Source organism: Chrysochloris asiatica, unplaced genomic scaffold (assembly GCF_000296735.1).
Source record: "Chrysochloris asiatica unplaced genomic scaffold, ChrAsi1.0 scaffold00003, whole genome shotgun sequence".
NCBI lineage: Eukaryota > Metazoa > Chordata > Mammalia > Afrosoricida > Chrysochloridae > Chrysochloris > Chrysochloris asiatica.
Window position 1 is genome coordinate 7,761,490 of NW_006408521.1, and position 15,234 is coordinate 7,776,723.

Below are 15,234 nucleotides of genomic sequence, written 5' to 3' on the forward strand. Positions count from 1 at the left end.
AGGGGGCAATAGGGCCACAAAGTGAATGGCTTGCAAGGTTTCAAGAGGGAGTTAAGTTTAAGAAATTTGTGGGGGAGGATGGAGTCGTCACTGAATAGTTTTCATCTTTGCCAGATGGGTCTGGCATAAAGAGATGGGGATAAGATTCTTATGATTCAATAGTGAGTGACTGTTATCATGACTAATTGCAACTGTCACAATTGTAAAGGTAGAAGTTTTGTAACAAAAACAGGGGAGTAGTTAATCTTACAGTCCAGAAACAGAGGACCCTAGAACCATCAAGGGAGAAAAGCACAAACAGAATGAAGAACCTTATCCAGAGAAGCAGTGACACCAGAGATGGAGGCAGAGATGAGGACATGGAGAGAGGAAGCAGCTGAGGACTCTAGATTCATGGAAGGAGAGGGACTGAGAGCTGGTGGCCAGGAGGCAGACTTGCAGAATGTGCCCTTTGGTGGTTTGTATTTTTATATATGCTTGAATGTTTGAAAAAGGGAAAGAGAAAGAGCTGGAATGGATGGAAAAAGGTGCTGTTGACTGATGATATATGGAGGAGACTGTAGTCTTTGTGATGAGACAAAGTGTGTGATTTGTTGGGTATGGAACTGATGGTCTGCTCTGTAGACTTTCATCCAATTCACAATAAAAAAGAAAAAAAAAAAAAAAAAGAGCACGTACGCGAGAGAGATCCTATATAGGGTTTCTGAGACTGTTAGTCTCCTGCAGAGTGACTGGAGGGTTTGAACCTGCAACCTTGCAATTACCTGCCCAAACCCTATCGTACATGTCTCCAGAGCTCCTTCTATCTATAATACAATGGATTTGAAAAAATTATATAGAATAAAAACCTTATTTAGATCACATTCCTATGACAAAATGCATAAAATGTAGGGAAACTGCTGTAACTATTCCAACTGTCTGTGGTGCTGTAGGATCAGCACTGGACTGCAAACTACAAGGTCAGTAGTTTAAACCCACCAGCTGCTCCTATACAGGGTCATTAGGAGTTGGGACTAACTCGACTGTACATAACAAAACCAACAACAAATTTGTACTTTTATGTACTTTACTTGAAATATGTTATTTCTCCTCTGTTATGTTTGCCTATATTTATAATTTCATTTGGGGTTAGTAATTCTTCACTGACTTCCAAAGCCAGTGTGTGGTAGTGTGCTGTGGAGTCACTTCTGATTCATAGTGACCCTGCAATGGGTTGCTGAAACTATAAATCTTTATAGGAGTAGAAAGCCTTATCTTTCTCCAGTGGAACATCTGGTAGTTTTGAACTGCTGACTTTGAGGTCAACATCCTGACTCAGAACAACTATGCTACCAGAATTTCTTCCAAAACCACACAGACAAAAACAATAGATGCTTTAAAGTATTAATAAGTTTCCAGTGAACTGCTTAGGTTAAAATAGGCGATGGGTATCCAGGAGGGCTCTTCCAGAACGCATGCTAACACCCGCAGATAGTCAATTCCATTATAACATCTTCATAGCCACAGAGCCACAGCTTCTCAGCCATTTAATTCACTCTCAGATAGTATTTGGGTACCAATGCATAAAAATGAAGAGGGAAGAGAATGAATAAAAATAATGTGTTCCATCAGATTGAAGCAAGTAAAAATAAGACCAACTGCAAGCTTCATAGGATCTTAATCATCTTATCCCTCAGCTGCTGAAATGAGAGCTTTACAAGGGCTTGCAAACTATTGGCATTACACTCCTACATATATATTTATGGACCTACGTTACACACAACAGCAATATATTTTTTAAAGAAAAGTTCACATAAACTGGCAAAATATATTTTTTGGATGTTTGTGCTTATTCATTGTAAAAAGAATAATGTAAATCACATTGTACTCTGTTAAGTAAATTTCTTGTGAAATTGCAGCTATGTGAACATTCATGGTTAGGATGCATGGTACTGTGGCCAAATATTGCCCTGTGTTGACCTCTCACTCTGGGATACATAATCCATTGTGTAGTTACCAGGATCTACTTCACACCTACACCATGGTCAGATGCTCTAACTGATTGGATAACATTAATAAAGACAAATCATCTAGCCTACAGATGCAAAGGACTGTTCATTGGGATAGATATGCATTACTTTATGGTTTCAGTTCTAGGTCAAACTCAACCAAAGAAATTGACTATTACAGATTGAATTGTATCCTCTAAAAATATGTGTTATAAATCCTAACTCCTGTACCTATAGCTGGTGAGCCCTGGTTGTGTAGTGGGTTACAAGTTGGACTATAAACCACAATGTCAGCAATTTGAATCCACCAAACACTGCTCAAGAGAGAGAGAAGGATTTCTGCTCCCATAAACATCTACAGCCTTGGAAACACTACATAGGATCACTATGAGATGGAACTGACTAGAGGGCAGTGGATGTTCTTGTGGCTTGAATCCCATCTGGGAATGGATTTCTTAATAATGTTAATGAGACTGTATTAGTATATAAGGTGTGTCTTGAACTGATCTCTTTTGAGATATTACAGAAGCAGATTAAGCAAGCCGAGATGGAGAAACACAGATGCCATGCCACAGGAAGATTACCAAGGAACCACGGAGCAAGAGGACAAGTGACAAAGACTTTCTCCCAGAACTCACGGAGAGAGACTCTTTCCCTCAAGAACCAGCTTTCCAGCCTCCCAAACTGTAAGAAAATTAATTTCTATTTGTTAAATCCATCCACTTGTAGTATTTATTATAGCAGCACTAGATAACTAAGCTATTGACTTTCAAAGATATTATAACCACTAACATTATTATTTTGGAAGTTGTATAATACTATAGCCATCCATGGAGAAGTAAATGTATGAAACGTAGAGGCAAAGGCCGCTTGCACCCTGTGATGAAAGGTCTTTCCTCAGATCGACATAGTCCACATGACCAAACCTCAGAAATGCTAATATACCAGTGAGCTGGAGACATAAAACAAATTTGTGTTGAGTTTTGATCTTGGGCTAGACCAGAAAAAAAGTTAATATTACTGTTACTCAGATTTATTATTAAATCCTTCTTGGATGGAAAGACAATTGGTGAATGTGTGAAGAAGCCAGTGAAATAATTTTGAATTGATATTACTGTTAAGACAACTTAGATTTATTATTAAATCCTTCTTGGATAGAAAGACCATTGGTGAACCTATGAAGGAGACAGTAAAATAATTTTGAATTTGCTAGTTGTTCTAAAGTTTCACATCAGCCTCAAAAGTTGCCAAGATCAAGTAACAAATCAAAACTTGAAAAATTTATAACTACTGATATCAATAGTTTGAAAAGATATCCTTCCTGGTAAGATGACCTTCCAGTCAAAAGATTTTTACTGTTCTAGACTTTTCCCCTATAATTGGATTTGTTTCCTACCTAAATAATGCTAACTTGGTTTGCATTCTTATGTGTCAGAAAACAAGCATGTAAACAATTCCACTTTTCAAGTATAGTTATGAGAAACTTTTAGCCAAATGCAAGTACATGTCCATTACAATGCAATGCAAATCACTGGGTGAGGAAACAGAAAAGAGTTTAATTACTTATCTATAGGCAGGGTAACAGACAGAGTTTCAGCACTCCCTAAAATGTTCATTCTCAAGGTGTTTATGAACAGTTGAAGCTGGGGTAATACTTGGTAAGATACTAGCTCGTACTGTAGTTTAGATCTCTCTTATGTTGAATTATGTCCCTGCAAAAAAGGTATGTTCGAGTCATAATACTTGAAACTTGTGAATATGACCTTATTTGCAAAGAGGAATGTTGCAGATATAATTCATTAATTAGCACAAGATCATTCTAAAATAATTTGGGCTCTAGTCCTATATCACTGCAATGCTTATAAAAAGATACAAAGAGAGAGAGAAAAAACAGCTTCATGGAGATGGAAGCAGAGACAAAGAATTATGCCACCACAGCCAAGGAACTCCTGGAATGAATGAAGGTTGGAAGACCAAGAAGGATCTTACTTTGTATACTTCAGTGAGATACCTTGAATTCAGATTTCTAGACTTCAGAACTATGAAATAATCCATTTAAAAATGTTTAAGCCGCACAATTTGTGGTACTTTTTACAGTAGTAGTTGTGGTAGCGTAGTTGTTCCAACTTGGGTTGCTAACCTTAAGGTCAGTAGTTTAAAACTACCAGCTGTTCCGTAGGAGAAAGATGAGGCTTTGTGAATCTGTAAAGATTTACAGCCTTGGAAACCATATGCAGGGTCGCTATGAGTCGGAACTGATTCCATGACACACCACCACCACCTGTCGTTGTAAGTGCCATCAAGTCAGTTCTGACTCATCGTGACCCTGTATAGGGTTTCTGAGGAGCAGTACGTGAGTTTGAACCACTGACCTGTTGGTTCAAGTATATGATTTTTTTAAAAACAGTGTTTTGAACTTCTTTTATCTTCAGAATACTTTTGCCTTTCTAGTTGAAATGTTACCTAATTTGCAATTCATGTTAAACAACTTCAACCTATCAATTCATTTCTATTGTTGGCTTAATATAATTTGTTTTAACAAAGGTAAATATGTAGGTGGGACCAAATAATAACACATCTGTTATATCATAACAGCAGGAAAATTGCATGAAGAAGGTATAGCAATACTTTAATTGCATACTCACATAAACATTATGGATGAGCATAATTTGTCATGTTATTTAAGAAATTTTTAATTCAACTATTCAGATTCCACCTTTTGTTGGATAACAGCTTGCTAACCAGCACGAATTTTAAATGAAAGGAGTTCCGGTTCCGGGGCGGGAAAAGTGGAGAGACTCAGCAAAGTCTCTTCAGTGGAATCACAGAAAAACACTTTGCCAGGACAGTCCCAGAGCTTTGAATTTAATATAAAGTAAGGGGAAATCGTTTTGGGAGCCTACCAGCAGAGAAATCTGGAGAGGCAATCAGAAACACAGTGATTTCTGAATCAATCTGGACTCTGCCTTAGACCCGCACACAGTCTTAGTGGAAAGTCAGCGGGTGGGGCCATAGCCAGCCTGCTACAGTGTAAAAACCACCCAGCAACTTAAGGAAAAAGAGGTGTGACTTTTTCATTTTTCTTCCACTTGTGTTCTCACTCCTGTCACACCCTCTCTGCCCAACCCTAAGAGAAAAAAACAAAAGCAAAAACTGACAACCAAGAATTGTCTACCCAGCAAAACTGTCATTAAAATACAATGGTGCAATCAAAATATTCCAGGATAAACAGAAGCTAAGAGACTTGTCAAAGGCAACCCAGCTCTTCAAAACATCTTCAAGGGAGTTCTTTCGACTGAAAACCAACAATAACAGACAACAACCAGAGATTAACAAATGTGGCAACATCTGTTACCTGAGTTCCAGAATTTAGCCTACAGATAGAAGAGTCCAGAATAGAACAAAATTACAACAACGAATTCAGATGACCTGGGAGGTCAGTCAAAAATCAAAACAGTTACAGTGTCAAGTAAGGGGAAAATATAGGAACAGAGATCCAGGTAGTGAGGTCAGGTAGATTTCAGGATAAAACAGACTGTCTTCAATGGAGTAAAAAGTTTGTAGATTATAGGGTCACTTCAAAGTAAATTAATTCTTCACAGCATACCAAGAAAATGATGATCCAAGAAGAAAATGGAAACATTAAAACTATGAAGAAACTGACAAGAAGGAACACACACACAAAAAAACATGGACTCAGCACAGGAAGGCATGAAGAACAAAGAAACCAGGTGGTGGTGGTGGTAGTGTCCTGTGGAGTCAGTTCTGACTCACAGTGATCCTGCACAAGGTTTCCAAGGCTGTAAATCTTTATGGGAGCAGAAAGCCTCATCTGTCTCCTGCAAAGCAGTTGGTATTCTCGAACCAATAACCTTGAGGTTAGCAGCCCGACTCATAACCACTACACTACAAGAGTTCCTTAAGGAACCAGTTTGTTAAGTGCTGTTAAGTTGATTCTAACTGATAGCAACCCTGTATAGGATTTCCAAGGAGCAGCTGGTGAGCTTGAACTGCCAACCTTGAAGTTTAAATGGCTTAGCAGCCTGGTGCATTAACTCACAGCAGCACACCAGGACTCAAGGAACCAGTAGTACAGCAAAAACACCAAAAAAACAAAAAACCTAACATGATGATAGCAATTAATTCATACCGACTGATAATTATACTAAATGTCAATGGATTAAATGTACCACTTAAGAGACAGAGAGTGTGCCTTCAAGAGACACACCTTACACACAAAGACAAAAACAGATTAAAAGTTAAAGGATGGAAAAAATATACCAAGCTAATTGCAATAAAAAATGAGGAATGGCAATACTAATCTCTGATAAAAAAAAAAATGTTAAGGCAAATACCAGCATCAGAGATAAAGAATGACACTGTCTCATGATTAAAGTGTTAATTGAACAAGATGACAATTCCTTCAATGCATCTTGGATTTCTTCCTTCAGTATCATTTGCTCTTGATCATATGCTACGTCTCGAAATGGTTGAACATTAATCATTTCCTTTTGGTGCAGTGACTCTGTGTATTCCTTCCATCTTCTCTTTATACTTTCTACATCATTCAATAATTTGCCCAGAGAATCCTTCAATAACGAAAGTCGAGGCTTGAATTTTTTCTTCAAGTCTCCCAGATTGAGAAATGCTGAGTGTGTTCTTCCTTTTTTGGTTTTCTGATTCCAGATCTTTGCACATTTTGTTGTAATATTTGGCTTTATCTTCTTAAGCTGATCTTTGAAATTTTCTGTTCAGCTCTTGGACCTCCTCAGTTCTTCCATTTGCTTTAGCATCTTAACACTGGAGAACAAGTTTCCTTGTCTCTTCTGACATCCATTTTGACCTTTTCCTTTATTCTTTTCTTCTCAATGACTTTTTGCTTTCCTCATGTATGATGTTCTTGATATCATCGCACAACTCTTCTGGTCTTCAGTCTTTAGTGTTTAATGTATTAAATCTGTTCTTCAGATGATCTCTAAATTCAGTTGGGATCTATTCAAGGTTGTATTTTGGCTCTTGTGGACTTGTTTTCATTTTCTTCAGCTTCAGTTTGAATTTGCATATCAGTAATTGATGGTCTGCTCCACAGTCAGCCCCAGCCTTGTTTTGACTGATGATATGGAGCTTTTCCATAGTCTCTTTCTGCAGATGTAGTCAGTTTGATTTCTATGTATTCTCTCTGGTGAGGTCCAGATGTATAGTCATCTTTTATGCTGTCCAAAGAAGCTATTTGAATACACAAATCATTGGTTTTGCAGAATTCTATCATGCATTCTCCAGCATAATTTCTATCACCAAGGCCATATTTTCCAACCACTGATCCTTCCTCTTTGCTCCCAACCTTTGCATTCCAATCACCAGTAATGAGCAATACATCTTGATTGCATGTTTGATCTATTTCAGATTGAAGAAGTTGGTAGAATTCTTCTATTTCATCTTCACTGGCTTTAGTGGTTGGTGCATAAATTTGAATAATGGGCTTCCCTTTAGATGCATGGATATTATCCTATCACAAACAGCGTTGTACCTCATGACTGATCTGGATATGTTCTTTTTGATGATGAATACAACACCATTGCTCTTCAATTTGTCATTCCCAACATAGTACACCATGTGGCTGTCAGATTCAAAATGGCCAATACCTGTCCATTTCAGCTCACTAATGCCTAAGATAACAATGTTTATGCATTCCATTTCATTTTTGACAACTTACGAATTTTCCCAGATTCAAACTTCATACATTCCATGCTCTGATTTTCAATGGATGTTTACAGCTATTTCTCTTCATTTTGAGTTGTGCCCTATCAGCAAATGAAGGTCCCATGGGCTTTCCTCCCATGGTCTTTACTCCATTCACATCACCACAGTCACCTCTACTTTGAAGAGGCAGTTCTTCCACAGTCACATTTTGAGTGCCTTCCAACCTGAGGGGCTCAATTTCCGGCACTATATCTGAGAGTGTTTCTCCGCTATTCATAAGGTTTTCAATGAGTAAATATTCGGAAGTAGTTCGTCACTCCTTCTATCTAGTCTGTCTTTGTCTGGGTCAGTGCTCTGCTGCCAATCAAAAGACCAGCTGTTGGAGCCCGCTGAGTGGTTTCAGGGAGAATCTGCTCCATAAAGATATCAATCTAAGAAATTCTAGGGAGATGTTCTACTATGTCATATAGTGTTGCAATGAGTTAGAATCAACTTGACTATATACAATAGCAACTTTATTCACCAAAAGAACAAACAAAATAACAAAAGCGTAGCTTATTTCATTTGTTTGGGTTTATTCTGTTGATGAATCAGTTTTTTAAATGCCTGAAAGAAAAACAAACCTTTTCCCTAGAACATGAAGGTTAGCCAGCAAATACACAGAGTACTAATTCTGGTGCTTTGGGAAAGATGAAGTCATATAAGAGGAGACTGGGTACCTTCATGGAGATAGAAATGTTTTTGTTGTTGTTACATGCCTCCATCAAAAACCCTTGTTGTTATGTGCTGCGGAGTCGGTTGTGACTCATAGTGACCCTGCACAGGGTTTCCGAGGCTACGGTACCAGAGCTCCTTATCAAACACCCTAGTGGATGAAAAATTTAAGGTAGTTGGAGTGTTAAAAATAAATAAATATATTAGTTGCAGTTGGGTTGATTTTCAATTTTGGAAACCCCATGTATTGTAGAGTAGAAGTGCATTTCATAGAGGTTTCAAGACTGACATTTCTGAAGCAGATCTGTCACTTCCTGGTGGGTTAAAGTCCTAAATCTTTGGTTAGGAGTTGAGTGTCTAAGCTGTTTGCCCCACCTGGGGACATATTATAGAGTACCGTTCTTCGTTGTAGTAGGATAAAACTCGATGGTGCTTCACAACAACAACAGGATACCAGGGGGTTGTTACAAAATAGTATGGCCAGAAGGTCCAGGAGAAAATATTACACCATTAAACAGTTCAAGAGGAGACTGAAACAATGGGAAGAACATATATCTTATCTAAACAGAGTAGCAGCTGAGAGTCCACTTCGGACAACAATTGTCAACATAGACCCAATGTGACTGAGGAAAAATTAATTAGTGAGCACAGGTAATACATGGAAATGTAGAATAGTAAACCAAGTCCCCCTCCTTGTAGGTAGTATGTTCTTCAAGGCCATGTGCTTGAGTTCATACTGAATTGCACTGGGACCTGCCACATTTTCTGCCACAATCTATCTAAAGGCAAGAATTTCCCACCATGTTTGTAGAATATAGGAATCCCAAGGAGAAACCATCCATTTACAACTTACAGCATAAATTCTTAGATTTAGAAAAAAAGTCTGTGAAGCTTATTAACTACTTTTACTAAAAGAAATACACACAAATCAATTATAAGGACATACGAAGCTACTATTTAAAGACAATTGAGAGAAATCTCTTCCCTACATATAGGCACCTTTCCTACTTAAGAGTTAATTATACTAGTGATTTTATCATTTAAAATAGGGCCTGTTGATCTGATCACTAGTGCTCAGGCCAGACAAAGAAGTGATTTTTTTCATAATGCATGACAACCTACACATTCTCATAGGCTTTAGCACACAGTATTTTTTTTTTAAATGCTATAATATTGTTTTTATCACATTTGAGTATATTTATAATAAATATCTTGAGTTTGAGGCCCTGATTAGGTCATCTGTTTGCACTATCAATCAGATTTCTCAGGCACAACTCCATTGTCAGCATAGGGATTTATCAAAACTACATATGCCAGCACACTGAATATTTTAATACTGTTCTTGGTTGTTCATATCTAAATATAGCTCATTAGCTATGAAACAAACCAAAAGTAAATGCTTAATATATAATACAAATCAATAGATTCTTCACAGAAGAAAACAATAAAAGACTTAACTTTCTACAATATGTTACCTGTTCATCAGTTCTTCAATGATATTGTTTCAATGAAATTACATTTATACAGCACTACCCATCTCAACACTTTTGATCTAGGTTCTAAAGAGTTTTGATAAACAAGGATGCACATGGACAGAACTGTTTCTCATAAGCTTCTGTTGTTTTTTAGTTTAGTTTTGTTTTTTGATGTGCCTCTTATAGAAATGAAGATGACAAGACAGGACGAAAGGACAAGGCAAATGCACAGTTAGGGCATTAGTGGTTACACAGGCTTATATGGACATCTGTTGCTATGAAAAAAGGACAAGACAAAATAACAAAATTTGATAACCTCATCAATGTTCTGTGAACTTTGGTCCACGACAGCATAATTGATTCACTCAGCATTTATTTTAAAAAATGGTTTTTGAAAGCTGCAAAGTTTAGCAATGTAACTAAATTGTATTTTATTACACATTTTTGAGTCCTGAGGGAAAATTATGACACAGTTCACTGGTGCTACTGAAGTCTCTAGAAGACAAAGCTTAGCAGTAAGCATTTCCAAAGTCTTTATAAAGTCTGAATTTTGTTCTCTCATTGACCTTCACCCTATACTTCCTGTTTTCCCAAGGTATGGATCCTGGGACATCTTTTTGAGGTTTGGTTTCTGGGAAGTTTTCAGCAAACCTCTCTTGTGCTTTGTCCCAGTTTTTTTTGACTCTTGTTTTGGAGAAAGTGAACATCTTCAAATGATGATGGTTTCCCTGTTCCCAAGCTCGCATGAGCTTGCTGAAGCTGAATCGGAGTTTTCATTCCTCCACCATCCTTTTTGAGGCCTTCACCTTTTTTCCAACCTATTTTCTCCATCTTCTGACCTTTGTTGCTGTCAGTGATTTCAGAACAAACAGATGCAGGTTCATTGTCTCTTTGGTTTTCTAGTTCTATCTTTATATTTTGGATTGTTCAGTGCCTTTTCATTTTCGTAATCTGTATTCTGTAAACCATATTTTACACATATTTTCTCTAATTCTTTTCTTCTTTCCAATTCTTTTTCCTCCTTACTTAGCATTTGACCAACAAAACATTCATCTTTCTTATCAAGGCAAAGGTGAGCTCTAACCTGCCCTGGTTCGCAGCCATCACAGGTATCACTGCCAGGGTGAATGGGAAAGGACAGCACAGTCTCTCCAATTTTCACTTCATCTTTGTGCTCAAGTACATATGGATCACACTGAGCTTTAGGCTGAAGAATCTGATTTCCATTAATAATTGTAGCACACAGTTTGTTTGACAGAGGTGGCAAACGGGTCTGTCCTTATCTAACTTCTCAAGAGGGACGGAGAATCAAGACCAACAGGCCAAGGGTGATTCTTACATCTCCTCTCCAAACTTTTTACCAATGCTGCACCCAGTCTTTCCCTGCCATAACACTCTCTACTTCTCTTCTAAGTTCAGTAATGAGTTGCAATGGCCACACAGAACACAGTACTCACATTTACGGGGTATATTTTGGAAATAGGTTAAAATTCAAGATTAGGAATGTATTGATTCAGGATACAGCTCTTCCATCTTCAGCTTCTTCTCAGCCATGTCCAAAGGCAAGCCTCTATCTGGCTGTGTCCAGTTACTTCTGATTCAGAATGAAACATTGCCTATTTGTGCCCCATTCTTGCATCCGTTCCTCTGTTTGAGTCCATTGTGGCAGTCACGGTATCAATCCATCTTCTTGAGGATCCTCTTCTTTTTTTGTTGAGCTCTGCTTTACCAATCAAGGAGCTCTGGTAACACAGTCATTATTAGTTGGGCTGCTAACCTTAGGTTCAGCAGTTCTCTACTTTGTGAGAGAAAGATGAGGCTTTCTGCTCCCATAAAGATTTACAACCTAGGAAACCCTATACAGGGTCACTATGACTTGGAGCCAACTCCCCAGTACACCGCACACTGCACACTTTACCAATCATGATGTCTTTTGCTAAAGACTGGTACCTCTTGATAACGTGTCCAAAGTACCAGAGACAAAGTCTTCCCAACCTTGCTTCCAAGGAGTCTTTTGACTATACTTCTTCAAAAATGGATTTGTTTGTTCTTCTAATACTCCATGGTATGTTCAATATTCTTTACCAGCATCATAGTTCAAAGATATCAATTCTATTTTAGTCTTCCAGCTTTCACATTCATATTCTGTTACTGTTATTGTTGTTGTTGTTGAGTGCTATTCAGTCAGTTCCAACTCATAATGACCCTGTGCACAACAGAACGAAACACTGCCTGGTCCCACACCATCCTCACAATGTGTCTGAACCCATTTTGCTGCCACTGTGTGAATCCATCTCATTGGGGTGGATTTTTTTCTCTCTTTCACTGACCTTCCAATTTATCAAGCATGCTATCCTTCCTCAAGGACTAATCCCTCCTGACAATATATCCAGAGTATGAAAGATGAATTCTCACCATTCTCATTTCCAAGAAGGATTCTGGTTATTGTTGTTATCAAGTGCTGTTGAGTCAGTTCTGACTCATTGCAACCTTGTATAGGGTTTCTGAAGAGCAGGTAGTGGGCTTGAACTGCCAAATTTGTGGTTCACAGTCCAGTGCTGATCCTACAGCTCCACCTTCTGACTATACTAATTCCAAAATAGATTGTTGGTTCTTCTGGCAGTCCATGGTACTTTCAATATTCTAAACCAATACCATAATTCAAATGCATGGATTCCTCCACAGTTTTTTTGTTTTTTTGTTTGTTTTTTAATTCATCGTCCAAATTTTACATTAATATGAGGCAATTGAAAATACTGCAACTTGGATCAGACAGACCTTCATCCTCAAAGTGACATTTTTGCTCTTTAACACTTTAAGAGGTCTTTTGCAGCTGATTTGTCTAATGCAATACATCATTTGATATCTTAGCTGCTGCTTCCATGAGTGTTGATTGTGGATCCAAATAAAAGAAATCCTTTGACAGTTTTAATCAGTTCCCTGTTATCATGATGTTATTTATTGATACACTTATGAGGATTTTGATTTTATTTCTACTGAGGTACAATCCAGACTGAAGTTTTTGATCTTCATCAATAAGTACTTTAAGTCTTCTTCAATTCCAGGAAGCAAAGTTGTGTCATATGTCTATGGCATGTTGTTAATGAATCTTCTTTCAATCCTGATACCATGTTCTTCTTCAGATATTCCAGTTTCTTAGATTGTTTGCTCAGCATATAGATTGCATAAATATGGTAAAAGGATAATGAAGCACACCTTTCCTGATCTAAAACCATTTGGTATCCTGTTTTCTCTTCAAATGGCTGCCTCTTGGTTTATGTACAAGTTCCACATTAGACAATTACGTACTTTGGAATTCCCATTCTTTAGATGTTATCCACAATTCATTATGATCAACAGAGTCAGATGCCTTTGCATAGTCAAAAAAGCACAAATCAACATCTTTCTGGCATTCTCTGATTTCAGTCAAGATCCATCTAACATCAGCAATAATATCCCAAGTTCCACATTGTCTTCTGAATCTGACTTGAATTTCTAGCAGCTCCCTGTCGATGTATTGCTGCAATTGTATTTTTAATTATCTTCAGCAAAATTTTACTTGCATGTGATTTTAATGATTATGTTCAATGATATCCACATTCCATTTGGTTGCCTTTCTTTGAAATGGACACAATTATGAATATCTTCCAATTAGTGGGCCAGTTAGATGCCTTCCACTATTCTTGGCATATATGAATAAGCAGCTCCTGCACTGCATGTTTGTTGGAGCATTTCCATGTGTAGTCCATAAATTCCTGGAGCCTTGTTTTTTGCCAATGCAGGTTGGACCTTTTCTTTAAATATCATTGTTTTTTGTTTTTTTTACATGCTACCTCTTGAAATGGTTGACCATCGACCAATTATTTTTGGTACAGTGACTGTGTCTATTCCTTCTATCCTTTTTTGATGCTTCCTGAATCCTTCAATATTCTGCCTTACAGAATCCTTCAATATTGCAGTTGAGGAATGATTTTTTTTTTTTTTTCACTTCTTCCATTTTGAAAAATGCTAAGCATATTCATCCCTTTTGGTTTTCTGATTCCATGTCTTTGCACATTTCATTATACTAATTTACCTCATCTTCTCAAGCTGCCTTTTGAAATTTCCTGCTCAACTCTTTCCTCTATCATTTCTTCCAGTCATTTTAGCTTCTCTCTGTTCAATAACAAGTTTCAGAGTCTCTCCTAACACCTCTTTTTGTCATTTCCTTCCTGTCTTCATCCATGAAGAAAGCCAATATAATGTTCTTGATGCCACCCCACAATACTTCTGGTCTTCAGTCATTAGCGTTTAATACATCAAATCAATTCTAGAGATGGTCTCTTAATTCAGGTGGGTTACACTCAAGGTCATATTTTGACTCTATGGACTTTTTCAGCCTGCAACTGCATATGAACAATTGGTGGTCTGTTCCACAGTCTGCCCCTGGAGTTGTTTTTGGCTGATGATATTGAGTGTCTCCATTGTCTCGTTCCAGGTATAGCCAGTTTGATTCCTATGTATTCTTTGTGGTGAGGTCCTTATGAACAGTAGCCATTTATGTTGTTGAAAGGGTATTTCCAATAAATAAGTCTTTGGTTCTGCAAAATTCTATCTTGCCATCTTCAGTATTGTTTCTATCACCAAGGCCATATTTTCCAATTACCGATCATTCTTTATTTCCAAATTCATATTCCAATCTTCAGTGATTATCAGTGCATCTTGATTGCATATTTGATCAATTTCAGACAACAGAAGTTGGTAGAATTATGAAGATTTATCATCATTGGCTTTAGTGGTTGGTGAGCAAATTAACTTCTCTTATTTGTTGTTTTTGTTAAGTGCTGTCTAGTTGGTTCTGACTTGTAATGGTGCTGTGTAAGGTTTCCAAGAGTGCTGGTGTGGCAATATAAGTTCTGGACTACCAATCACAACGTTGGTGGTTCAAACCCATTAGCTGTTCCTTGGAAATTCTTTATAGGGTCACTATGAGTCAGAATCAACTCAATAGCACTTAACGACAACAATAGGGTTTCCAAAGCTGTAAATTCATCAGGGGTAGAAAGCCTCATCTTTTTTCACAGGGAATGACTTGTGGGCTCATACCACCAACCCTTTGGTCTGCAATCAGTGCTTATCCTACAGAACTAAAGTGTTCCCTTTGTAGGCCTCTGGAAATTATTCTGTCATTGACAGGATTGTATTTTACTATAGATCTTGAGATAATCTTTTTGATGATGAATGTAACACCATTCCTTGCTGTTCTTTTACTATGCTATTTCTAGCACAGTCAATTATATGATTTCCAATAAAAATGGCCAATACCTATCCATCTCAGCTCATTAATGCCTTGTTGTTGTTGTCAGGTGCCATCGAGT

The 15,234-nt window shown here is 37.6% G+C and overlaps 1 pseudogene; it reads right to left on the bottom strand.

Moving 5' to 3' along the window:
- Nucleotides 1-10,386: 10,386 nt before the first annotated feature.
- LOC102832662 overlaps nucleotides 10,387-15,234 on the bottom strand; it is a 10,457-nt pseudogene continuing 5,609 nt past the window's right edge.